This window comes from Erpetoichthys calabaricus, chromosome 16 (assembly GCF_900747795.2).
Source record: "Erpetoichthys calabaricus chromosome 16, fErpCal1.3, whole genome shotgun sequence".
In the NCBI taxonomy this organism is placed as follows: Eukaryota; Metazoa; Chordata; class Cladistia; order Polypteriformes; family Polypteridae; genus Erpetoichthys; species Erpetoichthys calabaricus.
Window position 1 is genome coordinate 42,597,757 of NC_041409.2, and position 14,859 is coordinate 42,612,615.

Genomic DNA, 14,859 nt, shown 5'->3' on the forward strand with positions numbered 1-14,859 from the left:
CTCTATTCAGGATTGCAGAGCTCTGCAGCGTGTGGTGAATACAGCACAGCATATCACGGGCACACAGCTCCCTGCGATCCATGATATCCACACTGCACTCTGTCTCAAGAAAGTTAACTGTATCAGGAGGGACTCCAGGCACCCTGCACTGACACTTTTCACCCTCCTTCCATCTGGGAAGTGACTAAAGTCCATTCAGATGCGCACCTCCAGGTTCAGGAACAGTTTCTACCCAACTGCAATCAGACTCATGAACAATCAGTAACCTTGTGTCACCACCACTGCTACCTGCACATATACTTCTGCCACTGTCTCTATTTATTCCTAGGATTCTGGTTTTATTTATTTAGTTATTTATAATCATTTATTTATTGTGTGTTTTTTTTTTGTTTTTTTTTGTCTATGTTTACTGTCTGTGTGGGCACATGCAAGCAAACATTTCATTGTATATGGTACTTGTTCTTGTACACATGACATGACAATAAAGAATTGAAATTGAAATTGAGATGAGAGGGGGCACTGTTGCCACACTGTCTTTTTTTATCCTTCAGAGTGCTGAGATCCCGGCCAGTGAGGGTAAATAGTCCCAGAAGGAGGCATATCCTTTGGCCCAAGCAAGCCGCAGGATGGATCTCCCTAAAAGCCAGACCGCCTTCAAAGCATGTTTGAAGCTCCTGTTATGGGATACGTACAAAGATGCATTCTTCATGTTATTTTCCAACATAATTTTTTTTTCTCTTGTCCTTGGGTGAATAAAAGGGACGACTGGGTTGGTGTCCCAAAAATTATGTTTTTGAGTCTGTCATTGCTGAACCTGACCACGCTCTGTATTAAAATTTGTATATATTTTGAGAAATTTGGATCAGCTAACAACAAATTAAAATGTGATTTTGAAAGAGGCTTTGGGTACTGTATTTCATCAAAACAAACATGATTAAACCACACAGAAACTCACCCTGGTTTAATTAGAATATTCAACCTCTTAAATTTGAATGTCAAAAACTGGAGTAGAAAATAGAGCAACAAAGCTGCAGAACTTCCAAACTGCATGGACAGAGAATGTTAAGAAGTATAAAAAATCACTCCTTATTGGCCCACTCGGATTACTATTCTAGATTAATAGATAACAACAATAATAATCCCACTAAATGAATGAAATTAAATAATTGACAAGGATTGGTTTTTAATTAAGCAACTGGGTTGGAACAAAAAATCTGCCCACCCCTGCCATTGACCATTCTATTTTAGTGCATAGGCTCACAGCTACTGTGTTTGCTTGGTTTAGTTCCCATTTGTCAAATCGTACTTGGAATTTTATTGTTTTTACTTTACATGCTTCCATTGGCAAATGTTACTAGAAAAAATAACATTTAATTTTCACTCCTATGCAGAAGACACCCAATTTTACCTTTTGATCTGATACTGTGGTGGCTCTGAGGCTAAGGAGCTGCGCTGGTATCCCGAAGGTTGCCGGTTCAAATCCCCGCCACTGCCAAAAGGCCATTGCTCTGCTGGGCCCTTGAGCAAGGCCCTTAACCTGTAATTGCTCCAGGGGCGCTGTACAATAGTTGACCCTGCGCTCTGACCCCAAGGGTATGCGAAAACTACCAAATTCCTAATACAAGAAATTGTATAAGGCGAAATAAAGAACAAAAAAAAAAATAAATTATGATATCTGGATGCACATTGAGATCTCTAGATGTCAGCCTCCTTAAGACTCCAAGGATTAATAAAAGTGTAAGGTCAAATTTTTAGTTACAGGGCCCCAAAGCTGTGGAACAATCTGCCTGGTAATATAAGACGTGCCCCTTCAATCTCATCTTTTAAAATCTATGCTGAAAACATACTACTTTAGTCTAGCATATCCAGACTACAGCTGCTGATTAGCTGTTCATACTGTATTTCTGTTTTTTAGTCATTTGTACAGAAATATAAGTAATAGAATATCGTTAAACTGTTACTAATCCTCCTGTTTTCTGTTTCTCTTCTTGGTATCTATATGTGATAATTTGTACCACTGCTCTACTGCAAGGCTGCTGTCCTGTGTATTGAAAAATCATCTTGGATAAAGGAGCACTGGGTTCATTGGATGAAATGATTCCCTCATCAGACTGGATGGTCAGTACAGACTCCACACTTGAAAACCTAGGAGGGGACAGGCAATCGGTTTGCCGAGGTCTCTTGACCTTGACCACAGCTATGCTGATGACACGCAGCTGTATTTATCAATAGCACCTGATGATCCCGACTCTTTTGTTTCACTAACACCATGTCTTACTTGTGTTTCTAAATTGATGAATAGTAATTTTCTCAAGCTAAATAAAGAGAAAACAGAAATTTTAGTGATTGGCAGTAATGGATATAATGAGGTTATTAGAAATAAACTTGATGCATTAGGATTAAAAGTCAAGACGGAGGTAAAGAATTTAGGGGTAACTGTTGACTGTAACCTGAATTTTAAATCACATATTAATCAGATCACTAGGACATCATTTTTTCACTTAAGAAACATAGCAAAAGTTAGACCTCTTATGTCATTGAAAGATGCTGAGAAATTAGTTCACGCTTTTGTTTTCAGTCGACTAGATTACTGTAATGCACTCCTCTCAGGACTACCCAAAACAGACATAAATCATTTGCAACTAGTGCAGAATGCAGCTGCTAGAATCCTAACTAGGAAAAGAAAATCCGAACATATTTCTCCAGTTTTGATGTCAGTACACTGGTTACCTGTGTCATTCATAATTGACTTTAAAATACTGATTATGGTTTACAAAGGACTTAAATAATCTCGCTCCATCTTATATATCGGAATGTCTGACACCTTATATTCCAAATCATAACCTTAGATCCTCAAATGAGTGTCTGCTTAGAATTCCAAGACCTAAACTTAAAAGAAGTGGTGAGGCAGCCTTCTGCTGTTATGCACCTAAAATCTAGAATAGCCTGCCAACAGGAATTCGCCAGGCTAATACTGTTCAGCCCTTTAAAAAACTGCTAAAAACTCATTACTTTAACATGGCTTTCTCATAACTTCATTATAGTTTAATCCTGATGCTCTGTATATTCAATTAAATATCATAACTATTCATGGTACTCTAAAATCCGTACTAACCCCTACTCTCTCTTCTGTTTTTTTTTTCCCGGTTTTCTGTGGTGGCGACCTGCACCACCACCATCTAATCAAAGCACCATGATGTTCCTACATTGATGGATTAAAAGCCAGAAGTCTACATGACCATCATCATCAAGTCCTTCCATGAGAACCCTGAATACAAAGAGGACTGTTCATTTATGTTAGGTAGAATGCCCAGAGGGGGCTGGCTGGTCTCATGGTCTGGAACCCCTGCAGATTTTATTTTTTTTCTCCAGCCGTCTGGAGTTTTTTTGTTTTTTTCTGTCTTCCCTGACCATCGGACCTTATTCTTATTCTATGTTAATTAGTGTTATTTTAATTCTTACTTTGTCTTTTTTTCTCTTTTCTTCATCATGTAAAGCACTTTGAGCTACATTATTTGTATGAAAATCTGCTATATAAATAAATGTTGTTGTTGTTGTTGTGTGTTTTAACAAATCTGTATTTATATGAGTACCAATTCCGTGATTAGTATAATCTATACTCAATGAAGAGTGCAGTACAAAACATAAGTTGTATTTTATTGTAATTTTACAAGCAAGCACATGCGCCAAAACCAGATAAATGACATCTAGAAGGATCAAATATTCGTGCAAGTCTATGGAGCCATTCTGTTTGATGTATGGATGTTTTCCTTGCACACGTTAAGGCCCCCTATACCAAATGAAGAAATATGAATGGCCTGGCTTATTGGAACAGCATTGCTGACCCACTGCATACATTCATGACTACAATTTATCCACACTTAGATGGCCATGTCACAGAAACGTATTTTTGAATGTTTTTGGAAAAATGAAACCTTTAATTGCTTCAGTATCTTACACAGCCCCTGAGTATCTTTGGTATAAGAAAGAAAGGGCTGTTCACATCAAGACTGTAAAAGTCCAATTTACAGCAACTAAACAATACAGTTATTCCTATACGGCACAACATTGTTGAAAAAAGCATTCAGCATCTTGCGGAATCTATGTCTGGATGAATTCATGTGATTCTGAATGTACTTCCAGTAACAACAAATTGAGCAGCATAGAATGAATGGACCAGAGGCTGAATTTTTAAGCCAGGAAATACTGCTGGAGTCAAAACAGGGAAGGACTGAAAATGTTTTGTCAAAATCAAAATGTTCAACCAAACTTGAAAGTCAAAAGAGGATTCAATAATGTTCAAATACCTTAACCACATCAAAATTACACAGCAAGTTTCATAATTTCATCTGCAATGTCAGATACCATTAGGCACATGGTATTGGCTTATAAGGTATCACATTGGTGTGACGCCAGTTAACCACACCTCCAGAAACTCTGTTGTGCATTGTTGTAACAGGAACACAGGTATTTCCTGGTATCTCCACTCCCCTGACACTCCCAATGTCAGGAAACACCCAGGACACTACACTGCTACTCTCTCAAAACCATCATCCTTGAGGGTAACAAAATGTTCTTTCCCTGGGCCATTGAAGAGGAGTGAGGCAATCTGGTCTGCCCAGCCTTAAGTGAGGCCTCATGAGCCATTGGAGTAGTGTTAAACTAGTCCTCCATCTCAGGTTATTTGTCAATTCTTCTTCCACTTCCGACAGCAATGTAACAAACAAGAGATAAAGTAATGGATTTAATACTTTGGGCAATGCTGGTAATAAGTAGTCCTTAAAAGGGCCACTGGTTTCTTCAGTGTCAACACCCACTGCCGTATTCATCGGCCACTCCTTTATGCCACACAGGTCTGCTGCAGCCTCATGCCTCACCGGAGGCAACTCATATACTACACTTTTCCCTGACTTCAGGAGCTGACCCAAAGCCAGGGACCAAATTCAAGCCTTGTGGGCAGCCACACACCCAGACTAATGGATTTAACTGCAGGGAGGCACAATGCTTTCCTTAAGTGCTCTGTCTGTGCTCCCCATCCATTCATGTTCATAATAACTGCTTTTATGGCCAACTTCTCCAGAAATCTCCATGACCCCAGACAGTCCTTGCCCACCTAAAAACATATTTCTATCAGGTCAGAACCCAGGGCACAAATGTATTTTTAACAAGAGACTACTTTTAAATATTATTTGGTTAAATGTACACACAATGTAAATAGTTTTAACGAGTTGTTTGCTACAATACAAATGTAGAAACAGAAAACTCTCCCACACTAATAACTTTTGATATTAGGCTTTTGTAGTGAAATTCAGTCACAGTTATTTATTTATTTATTTATGATTGATATCTTCACAAATCGCTCTGTGCCAGTGATGTCTACTTCACACCTCTAGCCAAAGGCCCCTGAATGACGTCACTGGATTCTGTGGCTGGAGAGACCACAGAGAGGTCTGCAGCCAAACTCTGCTGTTGCAAAAAATGCTAAAAAAAACTCCACTGCAAAAGACATATTGACAGAAAAAAAAAGCATGTCTGAATCGTGGGGTGGCATGGAAATACAGCAGTAGCGCTGCTGCCTCGCAATAAGGAGACCAGGGTTCATGTCATGGATGTTCTCATTGGGTCTTGGTGGATTTTCTCCAGGAAGTTTCTTCCCACTGTCAAGGATAGATTTACCTGATTTATTTAAAATAATTCTGAGACCTTCCACCTGTGTCCTTAACCCAATAGCAAAAAGTTTCCGGCGTGCTAATTGACAGTGTTCTTGACATAGTAAATTCATCATTAGATACAGGGGTCTTCCCAGACTGTCTTAAGACTGCTATTGTTAAACTCCTGCTCAAGAAAAAAAATCTTGACTCCTCTGCTTTTAAAAATTTTAGACCTATTTCTAACCTGCCTTTCTTAAGTAAAATCTTAGAAAAGGCAGTCATTATGCAGATAAACAATCACCTAAATAAATATTCTGTTCTTGACAAGTTTCAGTCAGGTTTTAGAGCAAATCACAGTACAGAAATTGCACTCGTTAAAGTAGTAAATGACATGCGGGTAAATGCAGACAGATGCCGTTTATCTGTTCGCATCCTCTTTGATCTGAGTGCCGCATTTGATACCATTGATCACAATATTCTTAGAAATTGCCTTAGTCAATGGGTGAGCATCTCTAGCAGCGTCTTAAATTAGTCTTACTTGGCAGGTAGAAAATTATTTGTTAGTTGTGGTAATTATACTTCAAAGAAACATGACATTCTATATGGTGTTCCACCAGGATCTCTCTTGGGTCCACTGCTCTTTTCGATCTTCATGCTTCCATTAGGTCAGATTATCTCAAGGCATAATGTGAACTACCACAACTATGCTGATGACACACAACTGTATTTATCAATAGCACCTGATGACCCCGACTCTCTTGATTTACTGACCCAATGTCTTACTTGTGTTTCTGAATGGATGAGTAGTAATTTTCTCAAACTAAATAAGGAGAAAACAGAAATCTTAGTGATTGGCAAAAATGGATATAATGAGGGTGTTAGAAATAAACTTGATCGATTACGCTTAAAAGTCAAGACAAAGGTAAAGAATTTAGGGGTAATTATTGACCTAAATTTTAAATCACATATTAATCAGGTTACTAGGAGAGCATTTTTTCACTTAAGAAATATAGCAAAAGTTAGATCCTTCATAACTTTTCAAGATGCTGAAAAATTAGTTCACGCTTTTGTTTTCAGTCGGCTAGATTACTGTAACACACTCCTCTCAGGACTATCCAAAAAAGACATCAATCGATTGCAACTAGCTGCTGGAATCTTAAGTAGGAAAAGAAAATCTGAGCACATCTTTCCAGTTTTGATGTCACTACGTTGGTTACCCATGCCATTTAGAATTGACTTTAAAATACTGCTTATACTCCAAATTGTAACCTTAGATCTTCAAATGAGTGTCTGCTTAGAATTCCAAGAGCTAAACTTAAAAGAGGTGGTGAGGCAGCCTTCTGCTGTTATGCACCTAAAATCTGGATGTGGATGGGGATGTGGACACAAGTGTCTTTACAAAAAACCTGAATCCCAGAGAACTATCAATTCACTAAGATGTTAAGTAGTTGATTGAATTAGGTGTAAAACCTAAATATTATATCAAATGATGTACTATAGTCCATTCGTTACAGTTCTTAAAGTGGACTGAACTGTACATTTTTGTATAAGCTTGAGGCTATTGAATACTAATACTACCTATTTTTACACATTATCTATATACATTTTCTAAATTTGATGTATACCTGATGATGCCTGTTGATGAACACTTGAACTATTGATCTAACTAGAGAGGCCAGTTACTATTATTACTTATTATTTGACTGATATCCAAGGTGACTTGAAGCATTTCAGATACAATTGGTTACATTTCCATTTTTGTTTTACCCCCAATTAGAGCACATTCAGGTGAAGTAACTTGTTCATGGTCATACTGTGTCAGTAGGAGGATTTGAACCCACAACCTCAGGCTTTGAAATCCTGTGTCCAAAGCCTTAATAACTACACCATACTATCTGCCAGTTGTGAAAAGAGTGCTTTTTATACCTCCATACAACCACATTTGTCTTCCATTTGGACCTTGCTGTGCTTTTCTAATCTAACATTTCAACCTGTGGTGAGTCAGATATTGTGACTTCATTCTGAATATTCAAATATTACCTTGATGAAGCTGTAATTTTAGTAATGAATGGTATGTCATCTGTTGATGTTAGGCAGCCTAAGAGAGATTGAACTAACTGATAATTGACTGGACTGCCAATACTGATGCTCTGTGTAAGAAAGGACAGAGCCGGTTATACTTCCTTAAGAGTCTGGCGTCCTTCAACATCTGCAATAAGATGCTGCAGATGTTCTATCAGACGGGTGTGGCGAGTGCCCTCATCTACGCGGTGGTGTGCTGGGGAGGCAGCATTAAGAAGAAAGACGCCTCACGCCTGGACAAACTGGTGAGGAAGGCAGGCTCTACTGTTGGCATGGAGCTAGACAGTTTGACATCTGTGGCAGAGCGACGGGCGCTCAGCAGGCTCCTATCAATTATGGAAAATCCACTGCAACCACTAAACAGTGTCATCTCTAGACAGAGGAGCAGCTTCAGCGACAGACTGCTGTCACTGTCCTGCTCCACTGACAGACTGAGGAGATTGTTCCTCCCCCAAACTATGCGACTTTTCAATTCCACCCGGGGGGGTAAACGTTAACATTATATAAAGTTATTGTCTGTTTTTACCTGCATTATTATCAATCTTTAATTTAATATTGTTTTTTGTATCAGTAAAGTGCTGCTGGAGTATGTGAATTTCCCCTTGGGATTAATAAAGTACAGTAATCCCTCGCTATATCGCGCTTCGCCTTTCGCGGCTTCACTCCATCGCGGATTTTATATGTAAGCATATTTAAATATATATCGCGGATTTTTTGCTGGTTCGCGGATTTCTGCGGACAATGGATCTTTTAATTTCTGGTACATGCTTCCTCAGTTGGTTTGCCCAGTTAATTTCATACAAGGGACGCTATTGGCAGATGGCTGAGAAGCTATCCAACTTACTTTTCTCCGTCTCTGTCTTGCGCTGACTTTCTCTGATCCTGACGTAGGGGGATTGAGCAGGGGGGCTGTTCGCAAACCTAGACGATACGGACGCTCGTCTAAAAATGCTGAAAGATTATCTTCACGTTGCTACCTTCTGTGCAAGCTGCTTCCTGAAGCGACATGCTGCACAGTGTTTCGCATACTTAAAAGCTCGAAGGGCACGTATTGATTTGTGCTTGTTTGTTTTTCTCTGGCTCTCTATCTCTCTCTCTCTCTCTGCTCCTGACGGAGGGGGTGTGAGCTGCCGCCTTCAACAACTTTGTGCCGCGGTGCTTCGCATACTTAAAAGCTAAACAGCCCTATTGATTTGTTTGCTTTTTTTCTCTATCTCTCTGACATCTGCTCCTGACTTGAAGAGGAAGATATGTTTGCATTCTTTTAATTGGGAGACGGAACTGTCATCTCTGTCTTGTCATGGAGCACAGTTTAAACTTTTGAAAAAGAGACAAATGTTTGTTTGCAGTGTTTGAATAACGTTCCTGTCTCTCTACAACCTCCTGTGTTTCTGCGCAAATCTGTGACCCAAGCATGACAATATAAAAATAACCATATAAACATATGGTTTCTACTTCGTGGATTTTCTTATTTCGCGGGTGGCTCTGGAACGCAACCCCCGCGATGGAGGAGGGATTACTCTATCTATCTATCTATCTATCTATCTATCTATCTATCTATCTATCTATCTATCTATCTATCTATCTATCTATCTATCTATCTATCTATCTATCTATCTATCTATCTATCTATCTATCTATCTATCTATCTATCTATCTATTTCCAAGAAGTATAAACTTGGTATGTCAAAGACTCATTAACTTAATTATTCCATGGGTAACAGTCTAAACAAAATCCAAACAAAAAAGATTGTCAAGGTTCTGGTGTATCCTCACCTTAGGATTGCCTGGGTATTATAGATAATTTAACCCTCATCTTGCTGCCTGTGCTAGCCCTTAACTCATTGAAGAAGAGGCACAGGGAATTGCACTTTTATGTGGAATGATACTTGTGGTAAAGCTTTTGCTGAGTTAAACATGACACGCTTTTCTTACCCTGTACTTTGGAACCTGGAATTTTCAAACTTTTTTTTCAAACTTTAAGGTAAAAGTTGTTGCCAGATATAGCATAATTATACTACTATTGACAAAAAATGCCAGTGGATAAAATAGTAGAAATGCTTTGTTATTACCTGTGGAGATGCAAATTTACTCCAAAAACTCCACACCCATTTTAGTGGCTATACAGACTTAAGGACAAGAATTTAAGATTGACATTATGGCTTCTCAGCTCCAGCCTTCCTGTTTTTGAGAGCAGCATTGCACTTGGAGACAACGTTTTCATGCAAATGTTTCTCAGCTTGCTGAATCTGTCACTAAAAGTTGCTGAGGGGAAGGCGTGATGGGGGGAGTGATATTTTTGTTTCATGTCAGGCCGTGTTTTTGCCTCAAGAAAACACACTTTATCCTAAACAGAAATAACTTTCATGCAAGATCTACACCAGTGTTGCTGCAAGTATCTTCTCTAAAATTAAAAGAAGTCTCTATAAGTGCCATCTAAATCCTTAGCGTATGCAAGTTCTCAGTTCAGTTTTGTAAACTGGCGGCACCCAGCGTCAAAGCAGTGCTTTTGTTCCAGTGTAGTTTCCCTTTCTTTTTTAGATCCACATCCCTGACGCGGTTTTATCAAATACACTGAAATTAACCACATATCGTTTATTAGTTTAAGGCATCTGATTGCAATTAACCTGTAAGAATATAATGGGCACGGAATAGCCAAACTATTCCAAATACCATAGCTGCTTTAGCGTTATTCCTCTCAATGCATCACTCAGAGTATTTATCCCACTGTATCTGAATGTGGAATCACAGCTCTACAGTAGCTGATTGGAAGGAGAATTATCGATATACAGCATCAAGCACACGCTGCCTCAGCCATGCTGCCTATTTGAACTGCTCTCATATGACAAATGCTTCAGAGCCTTTACTGTACAGACCTTACGGTTCAGAAACAGTTTCATCCCAAGAACTATAAACGCAATCAATCAGTCCATCAAGTGCTCCTTGTAGAACTGTCTGTACTTATAAGTACAATTACCTCACTATAAACTTGCTTAAACTTACTTATAAGTACAATTACCTCACTATAAACTTGCGATACAGTTATTGCACAACCTGAGCCACTTTATAAAGTGTGTATTTACATATGATGACAATATCATTTTTAAGATGAAATGCAGCAAAACGTTTATTACATTATACAGATAAAATTATAACATCATTTAAATAATCTATATTGTTAATAATTTAATATGTGAGGATGCGGTGGACAGCGGTAGCGATGAGCTGGCGCCCTGTTTAGGGATTGTGCCTGCCTCGCGCTGTATGTTTGCTGGGATTGCTGCGACACTGGCTGGATAGATTGATAGATTAAACATTGTGATGGACGACGGGCATTTCAGTCCAGCCTGGACATCCCTCAAATGAAGAAAACAGCCTTTACAGGACAATACATCCCCTGGGATGCTTGGGACATGGAGTCCGGTTCTTCAGCCCTATTGGGTGAAGTGGGTGCAGCCAGGGGGAGCTCACCAAGAACCAGGGGAATATTATGATGATGTCAACCCGGAAGTACTTTGGGGTCACACGGACGGAAGCCCGCAGTACTTCCGGGACACATGATGAAGGAAGATGTGGTGTTGACCCAGAGAAGAAATACTTTCGGGTCATGGACTTTAAAAGGACTGTGGGAAACCCCAGCAGACTGAGCCGGAGTTGGGTGGGAGTGTAACGGAACTGCTGGGAGTTGGAGGAGTGTGTATTATTATTGATTTGTATTATTGATTATTGATTATTGATTGGAGAATTGTGGAGAGTGCGGTGCTTTCTGCACTTTATAGAAGAATATTAAAGCAAGTATTCTTGGTGCTTTTAAACGTGTGTCCTGGGCGTCTGTCTGGTGGGTTCAAGGGGTGCTATAGAGCGTTTAATTCCACAACATGTACTACAAAGATATTTCAATATTCCTTAAAAGTTTTGAAGAACCTGCATTCTAAGATTACAGATGGCTTGACATCTATTACAGAGCTGATTGTGTGGTGATTGGTTACTTGGAGAAACAAAAGGAAGGACAGGAATTGAGGGTTAGTACATTTGAGAGAGACAGTACTGCTGCAATAAATTATTTTATCAAAGGTCGCGCATGGTGCAGGAAGCATTTTGTGGGAGGCAGGAACAATCTCTGGACAGAGCGCCAGTTTGTCACATTCACTGCACCACCGTGTTCCCATGTTATTAACATGCTTTAATTCTTATCATCATGAAAATGATATCAAGTATACACCTCAGTATTTTAATTATTCAGAGAGCTGTAATATCACAAATGTAATGGATTATGTGTCCTGTCAGAGAAAGAGAAAACCTGTTTAAGAAGCAGATAGTGATTCACACACATAGAGCACATAGAACACATACAATACAAAGCATTTAACGTGCTACTTTAGTTACAATGGTATTTGAGAAACTAGTAAATTAAACGATTTTAAGATTAAGTTTATGACATTCTACTTTAATGACAAAATAAAGTACGTGATTAAAGTGGAAATTTCGAGATTAAAGTTGACATTTCGAGTTTTTTTCCCACTGTGTCCCCATTTTTTTTTCTTTTCTCTGTACCCTAATAAGCTTTCATATGACACTCAGATGGTGGGCTACGACTCGCCTTTTTATGGCGACTTTGATATCTGACAACTTCTATTTTATTTCGGGCACTGTGCGACTTTGTGAACTTGAGCTTTCGAGTTTCTCCGACACTCTATGTCACTTGATCAACTTCCTTTTGTTGATTATATCACTGTTTAAACCAACAAAAAGTAAGTTTTTCCTTGCCTCCACTTGATATTCGCTGAAATTCTTCTATTTTGCCATTGTCCTTTTACAGAACGCTGAGCTTAAGGGCTATTTATATTGATTTGCATATTCAAAGAGGCATAATTCTTTGAGGAGTTGGGGTGTGGCAGCAGGCGCATGCACGTGCATTACTTTTCACGCTGACTGGGATTTATGTAGCAGAAGAACTTGGAAGTTGGCATACGAACAGATTTATGCATCTGGATTTTTTTGCACATACTCACATTTCCGCTTTTGTCTGTACGCCATGTTTTAGTGTGAATTTTGTGCACAGCGTTATGCATGAGGCTCTGGGTCCCCAACATTTTGAATTGCCAAAAAAGTATAAAAAAGTAACAGATACACGTTCTGTGCCCTTGGCACATTTGTTTGGATTACTGCTCCAGCATGTTGGAATTTAATCCTGCTCTTGGATTACATGCTGTTCCTCATTTATAGGACATGTATGAAGGTTCATTAATGAGTACAAATTGTTCCTGAGTGGTTGTGTATGATTGTGTCTTGTGAGGTCCTGCATTTGTATATTTATAAATGTTTTTCCATGATTTATATAGGTAATTATTTAATAGAAAATAGATAGATAGATAGATAGATAGATAGATAGATAGATAGATAGATAGATAGATAGATAGATAGATAGATAGATAGATAGATAGATAGATAGATAGATAGATAGATAGATAGACTGGAAAAGTCAGTCAGTCATTTTCCAACCTGCTATATCCCAAAACTGGGTCATGGGGGTCTGCTGGAGCCAATCCCAGCCAGCACAGTGCATAAGGCAGCAACAAATCCCAGGTAGGGTGCCAGCCCACCACAGATAAGGAAAAGTATAAAGGCAAAATAAATCCATCCAGCCATCCATCCATTTTCCAACCCACTGAATCCGAACACAGGGTCTGCTGGAGCCAATCCCAGCCAACACAGGGCGTAAGGCAGGAACCAAACCTGGGCAGGGCGCCAATCCACCGCAGGCAAAATAAATCCAATTTATAAAACCTGGCTAACACACATATTTCTGCAATTTACCTTTATAAATTACAATCATTTTGTAAATGTATGTGAAGACCTTGAACCCTACTATGACAACATATGGACTATGCTAATCATCTTCATACATGTACAATACAATTCTGCACATATTCATTGGCTAGTATAGCAGCCTCCCTCCTGACATACTGAGTCACTGCCACCAGCATTTGTGGTATACTCAGCACAGAATTGAAGCGTGGGATCAGTTAAAGGTATAAGGTGCCAGTGTCCGACTGGGTATCCACTATCACATGTAATGTAATGATATCATGTAATGACATGATGGCTGTAAAAATTAATAGTGCAGACCATATAAAACATATAAAAAAAATAAAAGGTAATCAGCCAGTTACCTTACCAACACGTCAGCCTCTATTTATAGTAGTTTCATGACCAAACTGTCTGCCAATGCTATTTTACCTCGAAATAATGAATCATGGGTTAACCCAGGCCACCAAGTCAGAACATTTGTCATTCTCACCTTGGCACTTCAGATGACTTGCATGTTAATGGAATGCCACTTCTTATTGTTAACAAAAGAAGTATTATTCTCACTAGGTGCCCTTATTGCTGTTTTGTTTATTATTTCGCCTTATACAGTTTCTTGTATTAGGAATTTGTTAGTTTTCGCATACCCCTTGGGGTCAGAGCGCAGGGTCAGCCATTGTACAGCGCCCCTGGAGTAATTACAGGTTAAGGGCTTTGCTCAAGGGCCCAGCAGAGTAGGATCTCTTTTTTGGCAGTGACGGGGATTCGAAGCGGCAACCTTTGGGATGCCAGCACAGATCCTTAGCCTCAGAGCCACCACTCCGCCCTATATATGCTGTGAATGCTGTCAATTGTCCCTATTATGTTAGGAAGCAGGAATAGCTGTTCAGTGAGTAAATCAGCTCATGAGCCAGCCATCATCATGAGCAACAAAATTAAAAAATAAAAATCCAACCAATCACTGAAACCTTGTTACTTTCATAAATGTCCGTGTGCTCAGTTTTCAAGCAGCACCAAACAAGCCATGTAAAGATAAATCATTAGACTATGACTAATCAATAGGTCATGATATTTATAACTTTATGTATGCAGGGAGTGGATCACACCTGTGTTTGTACTGCACTTTCACTTATAATCTTGAGAAATGACATAAAGTACCTGATATAAACTATGGAATTACAAAGAAGTTCTTCGGTGCATACCACATACACTTCAGAAGAGGTCATCCACCTGTAGCTAAGCTTGTTTGGCCTGACCAGTAAAACAACAACAACTTTTATTTATATAGCACGTTTTCATACAAATAATGTAGCTCTAA